The sequence below is a fragment of the Pimephales promelas genome, chromosome 25 (genome assembly GCF_988280905.1).
Source record: "Pimephales promelas chromosome 25, fPimPro1.hap1.1, whole genome shotgun sequence".
Classification (NCBI taxonomy): Eukaryota; Metazoa; Chordata; class Actinopteri; order Cypriniformes; family Leuciscidae; genus Pimephales; species Pimephales promelas.
Genome location: NC_142793.1, coordinates 7560227 through 7566034, shown reverse-complemented (window position 1 = coordinate 7566034; position 5808 = coordinate 7560227). Strand labels below are relative to the sequence as shown.

Genomic DNA, 5808 nt, shown 5'->3' with positions numbered 1-5808 from the left:
AAATTTACTAGACTTCGGCTACAATATTTAAAGCATAGCTACAATGAGCTACACATAGGCTTACACCTTAAGAAAAATAATATTTAAAAATACCAGTCATTTAAAATAATTTTTGTATATTTGACAAATATCTTTACTGATATTGCATTAACATTTCATTGTGGTATTCATAGTGAATTACACCTTTACAAAAAAAAAACTTCTTCCTCAACGCTATCATAATGTTAACAAAGACATCTTGGAGTCAACACGTCAAAGAATTATACGCCTTAATAATTACTTTTCCTCTCAGACAATCCAGCCATTTTAGACTATTTCATATAATTAATCTAATAAATATTTAGTAGCCTACATATATTTTCTCTTCTGACATTTGAATATAGAGAGACTGCAACACCTGAAATGTTTGTCAGATTAGAGAGACGTCCAAAATGTGTCCAGCTGGAGAACCTGATCTAGAGTTTCATGACTGAACTCCATATTTATTAGAAATGTTTACATTATTACACAAATACTGTCACAACGGCTGATTCTTGAGTTGTGATCATGGTTTCTGAATTATTTTTATTATATTTTACATTTTAAGTATCACAACCTTCTTTAGATGTAAATGTGCAGCAGAAGTGAAAGTGTTCCAGTCCAGATGATGTGACCAATCAGAGAGTGAGACTGAAAGCCCATTTGCATTGTCAGGGTGGAGTGATTGTGATCTCTCAGAATAGAGCAGCTCTGTCTCCAGAGACCATGTTCAAACCCCAAGAGCTTTATTTGACATTTACTGCCACATCAACCTTCTGAAAAGCTCCTGCATCTTCATCTGTTAGTTGAATGATGTTGTCAGACACAAAGTGAACTTGTTGAGAAGCTTTATTGAATGTTGCAGCAAACACACACACACACACACTGTTTGAGTATTGAGTTGTAAAGCACTCCAGCTGCAGCACTAGACTCATGTGAATCCTGCCTGACACAGGACACTCAGATACGGCTCATCTTCAGGAGAGAAACATCAGCACTCAGAGCTCTTGTGGAACGAGACCTCATGAGGAGCTCCATCATGTGTTACTCTGCAGACGTACAGCTCTCCCTCTTCCCAGCGTGCTTTGCTGAGGGTCAGGACGCTACTGCGGCTGTAGCGGCCGTCCTGCTGGCTCTCTGCGCTGGTCAGAACCCCCTCGGTGACCTCTGACCCGTCCAGTGTCCAGCTCACCAGCGCCCCCTGTGGAGAGTAAGAGCTGAGCAGGCAGAGCAGTGCGGCTGAGTCTCCAGAGATCTGCAGAGAAGAGGGCGGCAGCAGAGACACTGAGGGCTTCACTGTGGGACCAGCTGCAGGAGACACACACACACACACACACACACACACACCGCATCAATCAAACTAAACATCGGAATACACAGACTGTTAGTTTATAAAGTTAGTTTGTACTCAAGTGAGATATTCATCAAATAAAAAACTCAATGTAAAAGTTTGACTCAAGCTCACATAAAAAGAAATGTATATAACTTATAAGAACTAGAAAACAACGTCTGTGTTTGTATTATAAAGCACTGAATTATAAGCACAACATGAGCAAAAGAGATTCAGTATCATTGACTGAACTACAGAAAGGAGCAACATTTACATTCTGATGTCAAATCTCTTTTTACATGTATGATTTCTACAATAAAAGATGAACTAAATATGAACTCAGTGTAGAAATAAATGAAGGAGAAACAAACCTGTAATAAACTGAATAAACTCATAGTGAGACACAGTATAGAGATATGCTTAGAATTGTATTGATTTTTTAAAGGAATAATGCTATTCTGATAATAATATCATTGTTTTAGATTAAATAATTATACAAAAATATCAGTTACACTTTAATTAAAGCCTTTATACATATTGCATTATAAAGGTATTTTTAATGCATTAATTAAATATTGTTTTAATCATTATAATGCATGTATGATCTCATCAATACTTGTAACCAAGGCTTTAACACATTATAATATTATCTATTCATTTTCACACTCATGACAAACAACCAATTTCAGATGAAACAAGGAAATTTAAAATATTATAATACATTTTAAATGTGGTTGCAATTATTTAACAAAATATATAACGCATTATAACATACATTATGAAAACCTTTATAATGTATCGTACATTAAGGCTTGAAGTAAAGTTTTACCACAACATCTAATCATCAAAATAACCATTTATTGTTAACAACTGTAAAACACTTTCTGAAATCTAAATTATATTTTTATTAGGTGATTAAATGGACAGACTTACTGATCACCAGTTTAGTTCCTCCACCGAATGTCCACCACAGTGATCCAATCTAATGAAACACTCGTACAAAAACCTCTATTCCACTCGAGTGAACACACACTCCAGCAGAGAGAGAGAAACAACACTTCAACACACTGATATTAGAAGATCCTCAGCTCTTCTCAACACTCACTCATTCAGATTTGACTAAATGCTTTCTGATATAACACTGTTTAAAGAAATATATGTGATGAGCTGTGACCTCTGAGGTGACCCTTGACGTCTTTGATCATGGATGATGTTGACATAAATGAATTATTATGAATATTTCAGATCCACATTGTTTAATGAAGTCTCATATGAACTGATTATAAGACCTGATGAACTTCATGTGGAAAATGTGGAAAATAGACAAATATTTCCCAGATCAACATTGATTCCAAAGACCATAATGGACTATTTTCGTATTACTCTAAATATAGTAAAACTTATTTATTTAGTTCTTGATTTCTCGTTGTTATCATGCTTTTAAAGGTGTAGCCGATGACTGTACTCATAAAGAGATTTCTGAGTTTGACAAATATGTTTAAAATGATCTACATTCATGATTCTCAAAAACATATTTCACAATTAATAAATAATAAATGGTTGACTAATATTATTTTGAGAGTAAAATCTTCTATCAAGAGTGTATATGAGTGTGTTGTCAGCACAAGCTGTTGTAAATCCTGCCCACTTCTTTGCATTGTCAGCACATGCTTCAGTGCTCTGAGAGTGTTTATAGTGCTGTGAGTTTAACACTTCATGACTGAGAGCAGAACACACACACTCTTCATCATCACACAAGACTAAACTACAACTATGAACAACATCGGCATCTTCATCTGGACCATTGCACTGTTTATTCAAGGTTTGTGTGATACAGTTTTTATAATAATTATAAATTCTCTTAAAATGTGAAATAAATATTAATCATTTGTGTGTGTTTTCTTCCAGAGTGTAGAGGACAGATCACTGTAACTCAGAGTCCATCAATATCAGCAGTTCAACCAGGAGAACAAGTCAGAATAAACTGTAAAACCAGCAGTGATGTGTATCTGTGGAGTGTTCATTACTTAGCCTGGTATCAGCAGAAACCTGGAGAAGCTCCTAAACTCCTGATATATGTGACATCAACCCTTAATACTGGAACTCCATCTAGATTCAGTGGCAGTGGATCTGGCAGTGATTTTACTCTGAGCATCAGTGGAGTCCAGACTGAAGATACAGGAGATTATTACTGTCAGAGTTATCATGTAATCAACAGTCAGTATGTGTTCACACAGTGATAAAGAGTCGTACAAAAACCTCTGTCAGTCAGACGTCACAGTGACTGCACTGATACAGCTGAGAGAAACTGCAGCTGCTGATGGAGGATCACACACTACACAATATCAATGTTTAGTTCAAACTTTCTAAAGACTTTAAAGGTAAATGTAGAATATACGATTTTCTCTATGCTAAAATTGTCACAGTTCATGGATCCGTGTGTTCATTTTGTGTATCTTGTGTGTGTGTGTGTGTGTGTGAGAGAGAGAGAGAGAGAGAGAGTGAGAGAGACTATTTATTGAAAGTGTTTGTTGACTTTTTTGGACTTCTTTATCTGGCGTTGGCTCCCATTTGAAACAGTTCGGCTCAAGTCCAGCAAATTCAGGGTCATGATTGAGACAAGCTGTTTTGTTGTTGAGGTTTTGTTCAAACCAACCATCGAATATACCCTCTCAGCATCAGCATTAGGATGCAGAAGCACTAAAACCAAGACTGCGATCTTTGATAGCCTCCGAAATGGGTTCAAGCATCGTCTCCTCCTCAGGAGTCACTCAGGACCTTTTCTGAACAGAACAAGAGATCCAGCAAAATTCAGATCAATTTGAGCCAATATCCCTCTTGCTTCGACAGCTCTTTGTGTATGGTTCTCAGGTGCGATCTCTTCAAGCATCTGTACTATTGCAGGAAACCTGTCCATAACATTGCAACATGCTATGTGCCTACAGGCCCAACGTGTGTCACTTGCTGCTGGAGTTCCCTTGTGCACCATCAAACATCTCCCGCTGCACTTCCAGCCATTTGTTATGTCCATAAGACCCAGACATGAATACATGCAGTCGTTCCAATAATGAGCAGAAGTTTCCTGCATCTGCCATACTTTTTACAGCGTCTACTATAACTAAGTTCAAGCAGTGTGCACTACTGTGGCATGTTTGGCTTCTTCTTTAATTTCAGCTTGAACACCTGCATGTCCCCGCACATCACTGCTACGCCATCGTAGCCCTGGCCTACAAGGTTTTTCTTGTGCTCCAGCCCATGGTACTCAAGGAAGAAGATAATCTTGTCACTTCAGGCGGCAGCATCCTGGTGTTCTGCCCCTTCAAACTCTAGAAAGCTTCCATGAAACACACTGTTGTGGAAAACATTTTAATATAGTATTGATTTTCAGCCTCCTGCTTCTTCTTTTGCTCATCCATTAGTCCAAACATTGAAGTATTTTTATCCATAGTTTTCTTGTTTTCTGTCCATACGAACATTGCCTTTACATGGCCTTCAGATCTGGCCTGAGAACAGAAACCACTGTCTTTCATTGTAGGCTTTTTCCAGTTACGATAACCCTCGAATGAGGTGAAAACTGTCCTTGGAGCATCGGGGAGGAAAAATGGCCACAAGCAAAACAGTAACGGCATCTTTCGAGTGCGAGTAATCTAACCAGGGATGAGATTTGAACCAGTCGCTTCTGCTGGAGGGTCTTAGAGAAACTGTTGCCCATTCGCTGCACTGGCACCTCACGCCCGGACTTGGATACGTCTAGAAGAAGGAGGAGAGGAAAGGTTCACATCTAAACTAATTAAACAATATTACTAGTAAAAACATAATCAATTAGGAACTGTCATTGATTAGTTTAAACCAGACGTGTCAAGTAACGAAGTACAAAAACATTGTTACTAGGGATGCAAATTATCGATTAATTCATTAACCCTATCGATCGATTAACGATTAACTGATAAGCGGCTATTTTCCTGAGATTGTACATTTCTCACTGTATCAATAGTGTCTTAACATAAAAAGCAAAATATTGCTGTTACGTTCCCCAGCCCGCTGTGTGTTTCTACACATCTGAGTTTCTCTTGCTCTTAATTATAGATGAGCTACACCTGAGCAGCAGCCGCATACTCGAGCTACAATCGCTTTCCGGACCCACACCTGAGGGCACACAGAGCCTGAGAACGAGAGCCTGAGTCGATGCACTGCCGTGCTGTCTGTCGTAGGAGCTTTTGCAGTCCACCCCGGGAATCAGAAGCGCTCCGCCTTTGTAACTAATCTGTCTGTGTTTCGTGAAGCTATCCGACACTTGTTGACCGACCTACTAAATAAACATACCCCTATTTTTGACACGAGCTGGCCTGTGTGCGTCTCTCCTCTATGTTCAGGGTGGTGTCCGTCCGACCGTAACATATTGGAACGTAACAATTGCTTATATACTGAATAAAAATGCATGTTATATTGCTCAAATGATG

General features: G+C 38.5%; 1 pseudogene; it reads right to left on the bottom strand.

The window, feature by feature from the left end:
• Nucleotides 1–1009: 1009 nt before the first annotated feature.
• Nucleotides 1010–2553, bottom strand: LOC148965023 (immunoglobulin lambda constant 7 pseudogene; annotated as a pseudogene).
• Nucleotides 2554–5808: the final 3255 nt, after the last annotated feature.